Source organism: Macrobrachium nipponense, chromosome 42, assembly GCF_015104395.2.
Source record: "Macrobrachium nipponense isolate FS-2020 chromosome 42, ASM1510439v2, whole genome shotgun sequence".
Lineage (NCBI taxonomy): Eukaryota > Metazoa > Arthropoda > Malacostraca > Decapoda > Palaemonidae > Macrobrachium > Macrobrachium nipponense.
This window is the reverse complement of record NC_061103.1, coordinates 30,737,557-30,751,333: the sequence shown is the minus strand read 5'-3', so window position 1 is coordinate 30,751,333 and position 13,777 is coordinate 30,737,557. Positions and strand designations below refer to the sequence as shown.

The 13,777-nt window shown below is 35.3% G+C and overlaps 1 pseudogene; it reads left to right on the top strand.

Annotated features, from left to right (window-relative positions):
- The window catches only part of LOC135213315 (fibrocystin-L-like), a 130,447-nt pseudogene that overhangs the window by 39,445 nt on the left and 77,225 nt on the right, over positions 1-13,777 (top strand).

The window sequence follows — 13,777 nt, the reverse complement described above, 5'->3', positions numbered from 1 at the left end:
GGAACAACCCTCTTAATATTCAGATAACCAATTTCAGTATGAGTGTAGCTTCCAAGAGTGAATGATGGCTTGTGAAGAATGAATGGGGTATATTACAAGATGGTTGAAAGCAAAAGTTTTCAAATATTTGAAGTTAGATTTTCTCAGAAACATTTAGTAACTGATGATGATAATGTTAACAAGACATATTTATGCATTCAAAACATTTGGAAGTGTGATTCCCTGTAATGAAGAATGATGTTACTCTGGACTGAAGAATATGTATCATGATGTTTGTTTGAAAATAACATTCCCAGGAGAAACATTAATTTCACTTGTGCAAGTTTACTTATTTTGACATAAAGGGCAAAAGAGCTGTCTTTTTTATTTTTTGTATTAAGGCCAACATTTTCTTAAGGTTTGTCACCATTTGAATAATTAAGTGTTTGCATGAAAATCTGGATTTTTCTTGGCTAACTGGGAAGTTTCGCATTGAAAACATCAAGCATACAGAATTGTTCTTTTGCAGTGGATGCCAGCCAGCAGTACATTAGCATATTGTTATGAGTTAAAAATTGCATAATTTTTCAGCATCTAGTAGCAAGCAGATTTCAGTATAATGATATCTTGGTAAATGCTGTGCTAAATATGACCATGGTTAAAAAGTTGGCTGTAATATTCGAGTTTCGACTGCATGGAAGACAGTGTTGTACTAGTATATGCTTCATAATAGTTCTTTTATGAGCATAATAAAGTACGTATGTTGCAAATCAATGCAACTCCTGGAGGCACGAGCATTTATCTGGAAGTGTGTTATCATAACTGGAAATTTTTTTTTTCTAAGAGACCTCACCAGTTTTAAAGTTTAAGAATCATGTTGATTTACTTTCAAAGTGGCTTATCCTTACAATTTTTTATGCTCCTCTTATTGATTACATCAGTTGTAGCTTCAACCAGTGAAAGCAGACCCTTCTCAGAAAATTCACCCAAGAAAGACCAAAAAATAAGAATGACTGAACTTTGTACACAAATATCACTCAAATTGTTATCAGTAAGAAATTGCACTTGCTAAACCAAATCATCTGTGTGGGGGTACTATAGTTTTATGCTTTCCTAGGATAGGCACAGAATTTAATGCTTCTTAGAGAATGTATGAATCAGAAACTGCACCCAAGGAAATGTTTATCAATTACGTAATGCATGCAAAAGATTGGATCTTTGTGGAACTAAGTCACATATTTTATTTCGTAATATTTATGAGTTCTGCACAATGCAGATGCTCTGAATCTTCTGATAAGGAATGGTGGTTATAGGTTCTTGCATATCACTGAGGTGTGACTTTAAAAAAAATTGTATTTCAGGTTTCTGTAACTGTGGGAGGCTACCATTCAGCATGCCGCACTGATTGCTCTTTTCAGTATACCAGTCATGGAATTCCCTCTGCATCCTCCATGACACAGAGTTTTGGTAAGCTAATAAAGGTCTAAGAAAATTTTCTTTGTTTTGGAGTACAGTTGTAAGATTTCCAAATAATCTGATAATGTTTGCTACGTATATGAAGAATGTACGTAACTAGAAGTGAGGAGTACATACTTTACTTTGTTGTGTTGAGCCCAAAATTAACTTTGAAGCATCTTCCATATATTTAGTGAAGCTAGTAGATTCAGACTAATGCAGTGTGAATGGATGGATATGACAGTAACCTTGAGAAAGATTTTATGTATTGCAGATGGCACAAACTACTTGTTTACTATAAGTGGCTCTGGCTTTACAAGCAGTGCCAAAGAAGACTATTCAATTGCTATTGGAACTAAACAGTGCTTGGTTACATCAGTTGCAGGTACTGAGGTAAGTTCATGAGGTTAGGGGGTTTAACATATTACTCTTCTTTAATGTGTGATCAGATTTTGTGCTCTGGCATTGTCACTGTCAGGTGCATTGCTACTGATAATTTTAATTGATCCAGCAATGTTCAGTAACTAAATAGGTACATATTGGTCCATTTACGTATATCTATGGTGTTGTAGTAAGAGTCGTTGCTTCAACAATAAGTGGTTACAGATCACAGAAATTATATAAACAGCATGGCAGTGGAAGACTTTATAACAGTATTTCTGAATAGGAATTGCCAAATTACAGAATATTAGATATAATACTGCAGCAGATTTTACAAAATCAAAGACTTTCAAACCCTAGAATAACTTGGAAAAATGCATTTAATAATTGATGGGCCTGGTAAAAATCACTCACAGGCTTAGCCCCTCTTCTTAGAACTCATTTCTGGGAAGGGTGGTCGGGTGTGGTGAACCTCCAGTCGGTTCAAGATTCTCGTACCTCCCTCCAAGTACGTATGAGTCTAACCTATTGTTAAGACTGGAAGTTTGCTCTGCATATGAACAAAAGACAAATTTTTAATCATTTTGTATTTTTCATAGCTAACAAACCTGAGGTCTTAACGTTGACTGCCCTCCACCAGTTGCCCCTCTAGTGATTCTGGGTTGGAAGAAAGACTAAATGTGTTACAAGATTCATGCGTGGTTGATGACCACTCTCCACCTTTTCTGTGCATTAGATGCCAGATGTGACAGATTCCTTGCATATGCAATTTTTGATTGATTTTTAACTGGCTTGCAGCTAGCGCCTGAAGATTTATCCTATTGTTAAGACCAAATGTTTGTTAGCTATAAAAAATACAAATAGATTAAAGATTTGTCATTTTATGAACCCATGCATAAACAAAGCACTCCTAATGGCATCAACAGGAAGTAGGGAAGATGTAGCCTTCCCTGATGCTATTTGATAGGCAATAAATATGAAGAAAGTAAAGAAAAACAAAAAGAATTATACGTATAAACTGTACTCCATTCACCAGATGGGTGATGTTATTGTGTTATGGGTTTTATCATGAATGATTGATAATATTGTTGTACTTTTTTCTATAACTGTCAACTTAATTTCTTCATTTCGAAGAGTTCTTCATATAAGAATTTTTTCAGGTCAGGAGCCATTATGTTTTTATAAGAGATAACTGTAAATTTGTAGTTGATTTCTAATAACCGCTTATCATTTCCAACAGTTGATATGTACAGTTGATCACCTACCGGCAGGCAACCATTCCCTTGTAGTCAGGATGCAGCCTGTAGGTGCTGCTGTGCAGCCCAACCCTCCTCACTCTGCAGTTGTCTCTGTGTCTATAACTTCGATTAACCCTTCATCTGGAGGAGCAGGTGGTGGCTACAACCTCACTGTAAATGGTACTGGTTTCCCAGAGACACTTGAAGGTTGGGAAGGAAACACTATAACAGTTGGAGATGCTGAATGTCACACTGTGGCTGCATTGCCTTACTCAGTGACCTGCATCACCCCACCAGGTGTAAGTATGACAAAAAAAGATCTATTTTTTAAGTTTTATTGTTCAGCATTTTCCATCTCTGTGATTTTCAGAATCTGTTTACTTTATGTAAGTTTAGTCCTTCAAGAGTATGTTGTCCTAAAGAAGTATGGCAGATTTCAGAAATAAATTTTAGAAAATAGATGGTAGATTACAATATGTAATGTACTTTTCTTAGTTTGTGGTAGCTTAATAACTTCTGAAGGATTTATTTCCCTGGACATTTATTGATAATTTTTTTGGTTTTAGCTGGATCTATGGGCCTCTTATTTAAGTGTAAAATCTTGAGAACATTTTTACCTAGACCTGACACTACTAAGGCCGAAAGTCTTAAATTTTTGGATGCAAAATACCCAAATTTTACACTTATGAAAAACTGAATCGTTAAATAAACTATTGCTACCACAGAAACTGCCCAGGTTAGCATATTTAATTTTTCATCTTCTTTGGTTGAATGCTTTCCTCTTCTTTGTCCTAAACATTGTTTCTATATATTGAGAATGTTTCTGGCCCCCTTATTTGTAACATTTTTGTTTGTCATATATTTAGTCAGCTGGAGGTGCAATGTTGTTGTTGCAACAGTTAATGGATTTTCATCAGGACCAGCCAGCTTTACATACGATAATTCACTATCAGCGTCGGTTTCCTCTATTACACCATCATCTTCATCAGTTTTAGGTAAGATGGTGAAGTTTATTGTAAAATAGGATCCTGTACGTATTGTACCAGTAACTTTTATTCTAAGTTTTTAGCAGGTTTGATCACCTTAATTGTATTTTGTAGTATGTATGTAAAGAGAGAAAGGATTAGGAGTGGATAGGTATTGGTGGCACAGTGGTTTAGCCAGTGATCCACCATAAGAAGTCAAAGTCTGCCACTGGAGTGGTATTTGTGGGATATGCCATTGGTAGATCTGTTTGTGATAAGCCTTAACTACTAGCCTTTGAATAATTCTCTTCATGAAGCACCAAAACTGTAACATAATTTTATGCCACTTTATTCTCTCAATGCATAAGTTTCATCATTGTAAACTAAACTTTGCACTTTCCCATTTTCACAGTCATACGTTTTAGGTATTCCATATACCTTCACGAGGCCCATAATACTATACCTCGCATTAACACACCAGCCACTATTGAATGTAGGGTGTACTTCTGATTACTGCACACTTATCTGATGTATGATAATGGTTATTTAAAGGAAATACTCTCAAATTTCAAAGTTCTGTATGATTTCTGACTGTATGGTAACAGTATGTTGTATACTGTATGTTGTATTGCTGTACTTCAGAATTTAGATTGAAAACTAGTAACTTACTTAACATATTGCAGGTGGTGACCCATTATTCATAACTGGTTCTGGCTTTGGAAGTGTCCAGGATACAAGTGTTGTAATGGTAAGAAAATACCTGTAGGTGCTTGAGTTGTATGAGACATAAAGTTGTAGTACATATTTAGAATTTTTCACAGGTTGTGGAAATATTTCCAAGTCTATATTTGATCATTTGTTGGAGCTTATTGTGTTGAGTTAAAAGATAATGTTGTGAAAAAAGTTCCAGAAATATGGAGATTAGATGATTAAAAGAAAATTACTGTCATTCGACAGAAGCCTTTCATTAAAAAAACAATGATACAACAGTGTAATCTACATACAGGTTGGTGGAAAACCATGTGAGCCAGTAAGCTGGTCAGATGCATCAATAAAATGCACTTTACCAGCCTTATCCCATGGTCACCATCCTGTCGATGTTGACATTAAAGACAAGGGCTATGCCAGGTTTGTAAGCATTTATGACCTATGGAATATTGTGGTATAATTTCTTTGGAAGTTTTCCTGAGATTGATTTCTCATATTCTAGTTTTCTTGATGCATGTTGTCACTATATATATTATTTCCTTGAATGATTAATCTCAACACCAATTTTCTCTCTCACACAGTGGAAGTTACAAAATAGCATACACATTCAAAGTGACAGGAACTTCAACCAAGTATGGTTCCATATATGGAGGAACTCATGTTGTCATCCAAGGAGCTGGTTTTGGAACCAATTGCTCTCTCTTGCAAGTTAATTTGAGCGAAGACATGGAATGTGTTATCGTCAGTTGTTCTGACTCTGAGATTCTTTGTGAGGTCCAGCTGATCCCAAGAAGACATGTCATAAGAAATACTGGATCACGCTCTCGTGAGTTTTCAAATATGAAGCCTGCTGCATATTTCCTTTTACAGTGATAATTTTATGTAGAGACATGACTTACTGTGGTAAAGAATTTTGCATTAAACTTCCGTGTCTTAGTAGTTTCATCTTTTACACAGGACATTAAGTCACATGCTCATAGGTGTTGAAGTTCGTCATGATGCCTGCCTTTATATTCCTATTTACTTTCTACTATTCTGCTAGTTTTTCCTCCTTTTTCCTTTGTTTGTTGTCTAAGAATAGCAATTGGAGATGATGGTTGAAGAGGATACTACATAAAATCATATCTGAAAGATATTCCCTTATTATTATTTTTTTTTTTTGTTCTATCACAGTCCTCCAATTCGACTGGGTGGTATTTATAGTGTGGGGTTCCGGGTTGCATCCTGCCTCCTTAGGAGTCCATCACTTTTCTTACTGTGTGCGCCGTTTCTAGGATCACACTCTTCTGCATGAGTCCTGGAGCTACTTCAGCCTCTAAGTTTTGCAGATTCCTTTTCAGGGATCTTGGGATCGTGCCTAGTGTTCCTATGATTATGGGTACAATTTCCACTGGTATCTCCCATATCCTTCTTATTTCTATTTTCAGGTCTTGATACTTATCCTTTTTCCCTTTCTTTCTCTTCAACTCTGGTGTCCCATGGTATTGCGACATCAATGAGTGATACTTTCTTCTTGATTTTGTCATTCAACATCACGTCTGGTCTATTTGCATGTATCACCCTATCTGTTCTGATACCATAGTCCCAGAGGATCTTTGCCTGATCGTTTTCTATAACTCCCTCATGTTGGTGCTTGTACCACTTAAGTGAGCAATTTTACTTTTAGATTGCCTACAACATTATCTTGATTTGATTTATAATGAATCCAATGCTGCAAAAAGATTTAAAATGTGGTAATTCTTATTTTTAGATGCTTGGATTACCAAGCTGCTGAAAAATACTGTAGTACTATACTCTTCCTTTTTATCTTTCAGCTTATGGAGTAGGATATGATTGGGAACCTAAGTTCCTGGATGTTCGAGAAGGTGATACAGTTTCTTGGGTGTGGAAAAAGAGTGATCCATCATCCCAGGTGCAGTATAATGTCTTCCAGACATCTGCTCCTGGTATAATAGAACATGACAAGGGATTCACTTCTGGTGATCCTACACCCACAGGTTAGTAAAAGGGAACCATTTGAGTTTTCCCAATTTTGATACTCTGTAGGTATGTTTTGTATCCTCATGCCCCTCGATTGATGTTATGTAGAGGCGTAAAAAAACTTGTAATTAAGACCATCCGTCAGATCTTCAGGAATGTATTAACAACATACACAATACCTTATGGTAAGTACTAAGCCACTTAATCCACTTACAATACTTAAAATCTAAAAGGTATCAAAATCAAACCGTTACCACTCTAAAGTTTGCATAACAGAAGTTCTGTGTATAGTAGTTACAAGCCCTCAGTTAACTTCCTAAACAAGAAGTTCAGGTGGTGGACACATATGACAAACCCTGTTAATATGTTACATATATCAAGAGTGGCAGCAAAAATTCTTTAAAATTCCCACAAAGATGACTAAACTTCTGTACAGCAAGGAGAATATTCCCTTTGGAGCGTTCTTTGCAAACACCACAATGACTATTTAAATCTAAGTAGTGTATTGCAAATTTTAGTACTGATGGAAGGTCAAAACATGTGCAATTTCTATAGACCCTTCAAGGTTTTGTAGCTCACTGGATCTCAAACTGTAAAGAGAGTGAGCTAGACAGTATTTTTTGGCTGTTTAAGATTCTGCTTAGTCATGTTTATGTGGTTGCTGCAGCTAATATATGCATGGATTATACTAACATTTTATTGTATTTAACGAGCAGAGTCTAATGTTAATTTGATGATATGTGTAATACGTACTCCAAATGGGTGATGTTTATTTTCTGCCAAAATCCAAGCAGATCTGACTGTCAAGAGGCTGCAGCTGAGATGTGTTATTTTAGCTCATATGTAAGCTTCTGCATTGCACATATATCTGGCTTTCACTTTTCCAAGTCATATGGTATAGCAAATTACAGAAGGTACCAGATCAATTATTGTATTGTATAAAAGATACAATATGAGACATGATATTAAAGTATTAACTAACTGGAAACCTTTTGTTGGAAAAGAAGAAATCCATTATTCTCACATGTAAGTTTGTTTCAGGTTCTCTGGCTATGAAGTTCCCAAATGCTCAGATTGTCTACTTTGCCAGTGCACCTTTGCACGATAACCTTGTCATGGCTGGTCAAGTAAATGTACTCCGCCCTGGGCAAAGGTCATTAAGAGTCTCTGTTAATCTTGGTGGAGTTATAGCTGTCAATGAACCGGCAGGTGGCTCTGTTAACACTAACTTTGGTAAGCATTATGTCCCACAATTTATGTTATACCAAAGCTGTGAATACATATTTGAATGCTCTGCTTATTATGTGTTATATCTTTTATTTTTGCCCTATATTCTTGGATGTTTTGCAGATATATATAGAAAATCGTACAAATTCACTAGATTGTTGAATCTATGAAATACAGCTTTCAATAAAACGTAAAACGTATTCAAAACATAATTGCAAATGTAAAAAATTGTCTTTCAGGAACTAATGTGAATGGTTGTGGCTCTTCTCTTGATACTGCCTTGAGTTCATGTGATGTGAATGGAACCTCTTATGTCCCAAGTTCACCTCAAAATGATAGTCATCTGTATTTCATCACTGATAAGTGTTTCACGCCATCTGTAACAGCTGTATCTACAGACAGAACACATTCTTTGGCTCAACTGAGGTTTGCACATTAGTATTATTAAGAGGACACTTCGTCTACCCCTTAGATTTATGTATCTTGTGCATAGGCAGCTGATGTTCTGCTATTATTTTAGTGATTTTTGGATACTGTATATTATATCATTTGTAACTTAAGAAGATCCATTCCAGTCAAGCAAGTATTTGAGAGCAAATTTGTTTAACATCAGCATAGTGATTCATGTGCTGAAACAGCATTCTCTTTTCAGTGGACTGCAAGTTTCTGCAGGTGCAACCCTTAAAATAAATGGAACAGGATTTGGTCCCCAGTCATGTCAAAATCTGGTCAAAATTGGTGATGCCACCTGCACTGTCATCTCAGCAACAGAAAGCTTCATTGAATGTGAACTTAGGAGTCAGGATGAATTAACGTCAATTATGCCTTATTCCCTACAACTGAAAGTCGTAAATAGGTCTGTTAACTTTCGAGATGCTGATAACTTTTTAAACCTGAATACATTGCCAAAAATATTTGGTAATATGAGAATATTAACTTATGAAAAGTTGTCTTTGATTTGATTTTATTAGTTCTGAAGGTCTTTAAATCCTTGAAGAATTATATATTTATATTGGGCTGGTCACAAATAATTTGTTACAATCATCTTCCATCTCCACAGGGGATTAGCTATGATTGATGTTAACAAATATGAAAGTGAAGGAAGGATTACTGTGGTCCCTGTGGTAGCATCATTTACTCCAGTAGAAGGTTCTGTTGCTGGTGGTACAAAAATTACCATAACAGGTAATTGTTTTGCCTTTTAAATATAAATTACAATAATTTGTAGCATAGTAAGAGAATAATGCTTATTGCTATACATTTGTTTTCAAATTTCCTTATTTTCTAAAATCTTGGATAATTTAACCTCCTATCTTGCCCTTCTAATGAAGTCTTTTTTTTATTTTTCATTTGCATGATAGGAACTGGCCTCAAAGCTTTTGATAGTAAAGCAACAGTTTCAATTGGTTCTGGCATATGTGAAGTTGAAAGTGTTACGTCAACAAGTATTACCTGCATAACAACACCAAAGGCTGCTGGCTCTTATGATGTTAAAGTGTTTATCTCTGCTTATTCTGTGAGTATTGTATTGAGTGCAGTTTTGAATGGAAATTCAGAATCGCAATCTGCCTTTCATGATGATACCATAAGAACTAAAAATGAAGGTGCACAATTTACAAGTTCAGATTTTTAAAACTGATTCCTTCCACTTGTTAGAAAGAATATTCATTTCTTTCTAACAGTGTAAGGAATCAGTTTAAGAAATCTAAACTTGTAAGCTGTGCACCTTCATTTTTGTTTTTTATGGTATCATCATAAAAGAAAGACAGCAGTTCTGAACATTCATCAGAGTTATTAAGAGACAACAGGCATTTGGCTAGCAAAATCATCGTGGCCATGGACAAGTATACTCATTTCACTTTACATTAATCTCTGTTTAGAAATACTACAAGAATGAGAAATGTGAGAATGATATTCAGAATAAACTATTGTATTGTCATCGGGTTTTCCGATCAAATACTTGGTTAGACATGAAATTAATTCTTTCCACTTATATTTTGAGACTGCTTTGCTTCTATGTGGATTAGGTCTGTCTATGTCAATTCCATGATTTTTATGGCCTGTCTGATTTTTCATCTTTCTATATTTACTACTTTTCTGATTAGCTGTTCCTTATCCTTTTTCATAACATGTCCAAACTATCTTAATCTGTTTTCCAGCCACTGTGCACCACATCTCTCTACACCTTTGTTAATTGTACATGTAATTATGATTTCCCGCTGTATTCTGGGTATGCTCCATAGCATTCTGTAGGCCCACATTTTCATAGTTTCTCATTGCCAGTGCTATCTACTCTGATGCATAGAGTAATCCAGGTCATTGACACTCATGAATTTTTTATGTACGAGTATACTAGTGGGATGCTTCTTTTTTACAGTAACCTAGCTTTCTTTCCACTTTATGAGTTTAACAAGCCAGTTCTATATTACCTAGATAAGATAAAGGAAATTGTTCTGCCTCTTCCAAGGGGATAGTCTTTTCATCCTCGCATGGACCTTTTCCATTTCTTCATTTGCTATCACTCTAGGTTTAAGGTATTACTATCAGGTGTATGGTATCATTCATTACATTAATATATAAAGTACAGGTAGTGGATTTTTCCTTGTACCTCTCCTACTGTATCCTCACAGTATCTTTCCCTATCTTATTCTTTTAGGTTCTCCCAAAGATTTATTTTGCAAAACACCCTTCCATTTTTAAAATATTTTTGAGAACTGTTATCCCAATTCTGCTATTAATACCATACAAGCAAAAAGAACACATGTTCTCTACCTTGTTTTGTATCTTCCTTCATTACTGTCAGAAATTATAAGGCACTTACACTGATCCATGGTGAATGCTAAGATTTATATAAAATTCTTCTTATAAAACCTGAGTCTTTTTCTGAGCAATTGATGATTTTATCCATAGTTTTTTAGCTTCTGGCAAAAAGGGACCTGTATAGAGTTTGTTGGCCTTTTTGGCTGATGTATTTGTGAAAGGGCTGTTGCCTTATATAATAAGGCGCCCTATGAGGTTATGTTAGACTTGCGATAATCTTACGCTAAGTCGGTTGGTTATGCACTTCCATACTCATTGGAGTGTCTTGGGGTTTGAGGATAATTTACGAAGTCAGTATCTTCTTTCGTTATGACGACGATGTGTTAAATTCATGATGATATCTTCTTTCTGATGTGAGGTTCTAGTAGAAAACACGAAGTATAAAAAATAGTTCTATTCTCTGAGATTACATGATGAAGATCAGATAGGATTGTAGAGGTCTTCTAATGACGATGGCTTGATCGCTTCTGCCAATAATGATGGCTAATTCAACTCTGACTACCATCTCTGTTACAAATCATAAAGGAAGCATACAGTAGCTCGAACATATGAACATACATACAGATGCCACAGTTACAAATCACGTAGGCCGTTTGAATTATAGGTCGCGGTAGTTGTCTCAAGCAGGAAGCTTGGACTAATGTTTTCAAAACAAATGAAGGACCACAGGTGACGGCACGTCATCTTAGCCTACTTTATTGTATACGTCATCTTAGCATACTTTATCATCTCTGGTCTGATCACATTCCTGCAAGCAATCTGGTTGACCTCATAGTTTTAGTTTTTTATATATATGTATGGAATAACATTCCATATTTTTATTATGTAACACTTACTTATGTAGGTCACTAATTATCTAATATAATATTCCTTTTAAATTTCAGATTCAAGCTGAAAATGAAATGGCTAGCTCCAGATATACTTATAGTAATTCTATAACTCCAACTGTGAATACCTTTGCTGTATCAGGTGAAAAAGTCACAATTACCGGAGCCTTATTTGGCAGTGATGCATCTAAGGTTACTGTAACATTAAAGAAAGCCCCTGTCAGGCATAGGAGGAGCTCAGTTGATAACTATATTTCTGCTGTTGGTGAACCTGTTGTGATAAAATCCAAAGAAAGCATCAAGAGATATGATCAGAAACCAAATCCCATCTTTGACAAAGCATCACAGCCTTTCCTTTACACTCACATCCCTAAGAGTAGAGAAGATCTTTTTGAAGATGTGAGAGGCAGTACCAACTTTTGGGGTAAATTTACTGGCACAAATGCTACAACATTCGAAGAAACCAGAACACTTGGAGTCTGGAGAGTTGTAAGATCAAGACATTTTGGTGAATCTCCCACTGTGCTTAAGCGATCCAAACGACAGGCAACAGAGGAAGTGACAACCTTTGAATGCACACCAACCACTGTGACAGATGGTGTTATTGAGTGTAACTCTCCTGGTTTACCTGCAGGATCTTATGAAGTCTTCCTCACTATTGATGGTAAAGGAAGTGCTGATGTTGATGGTGCAGCAGCAGCCACAGTAGCTCCAGTTATATCATCCATTGCCCCCAAAGAGGGTAGTATCCATGGTGGTGCCTTATTGACTATTTTGGGAACAGGTTTCATACCTGGGGAAATTAGTGTTGACATAGGGGGAACAGCTTGCATCACTGAAAGTGAAACCCCCACCAGCTTAACTTGCCGCACCTCTCCTCGCGCAGAAGGTTTTGTGAATGTCAACGTCACATCTGGAGGACTCCAGGTCATAGCTTCAGACCAGTATTCTTTCACTACTACCAAAACACCAGTTCTGACAAGCGTCTCGTAAGTCCATTATTATTCACTTGGTTAATTTATAATGTAATTTTTTAAATACAATATTATCAATATAAATTCATTAGTATGTACGTGATAGTAATATATGTATGACATTTTAATATACATTTAGTATTTGATTTGAAGTGTACACGTACAATTTTATCTGTGCAGTATTCAGAGGAATAGATCAAGAGAAAAAGGCAAGAGGTAATTACACTTTTAAGACTTAGATGAATTACATTAGTAACAAAACCATACAAGAAACTACAGATGTGTTGAGACCAGGGCCAGGTAGCAGTTTAGAACTCAAATTCCACATGCAATGTAAGATTTATAGATAAAAGTCAAGTCAAAGGTAGTACAATAAAGTAAAAGAGGAAATAGAGCTAGCTGGACAAATGCACAAGAAAACCACACACATATATATATGTATATATATAATATATATAACATATATTTATATATATATATATATATATATATATATATATATATATATATATATATATATATATATATATATATATATATAGGTAGTACCACAGTTATCAGCGGGCATTCCGTTCCTGACAGCATGACGTTAACTGAAAATTGAGAACAGCACTTATCAGCGCCACTGTTAAGCAGAGATCCGTGCATATCAGCACTGAAAAGCAGTTATCGTCATTGCTAGACATGCATTGTAAAACCGGATTGCCAATAACCAGGCTGCTGATAACCATGGACTTTCTGTATATTATATATATATAATATATATATATATATATATATAGCATATATACTATATTTAATATTATATAATATATAATAGTATATATATATATAATATATATATTATATAAATCGGGTGAAAGAGACAAAGGCTATAAAAGGAGAACCCAAAATTTTTATAAACTACAAACTTGTCCAGCAAGATTAACATAAATTGTCACATACAAATAAGCACAAGAAAAAAATATAAAAATAAAAATAACTAAAAACACACAATGCATTAAACACTAAGTAAACATTTTTTTTGGTTAAATTTTAAAAATATAAAACAAACCTTACAACCAGAGGTTCAGTTGCTGAAAGGTTTGCCAGAGTGAGAAGGAGTAGAGATAACCAAGGAAAGATAAGAGTGGGCGGTCTAAGTAATGTATAATAGAATTGCTTTCTCACTCTAGAAAACAAACCTTTCAGCAACTGAACCTCTGGTTGTAAGGTTTGTTTTA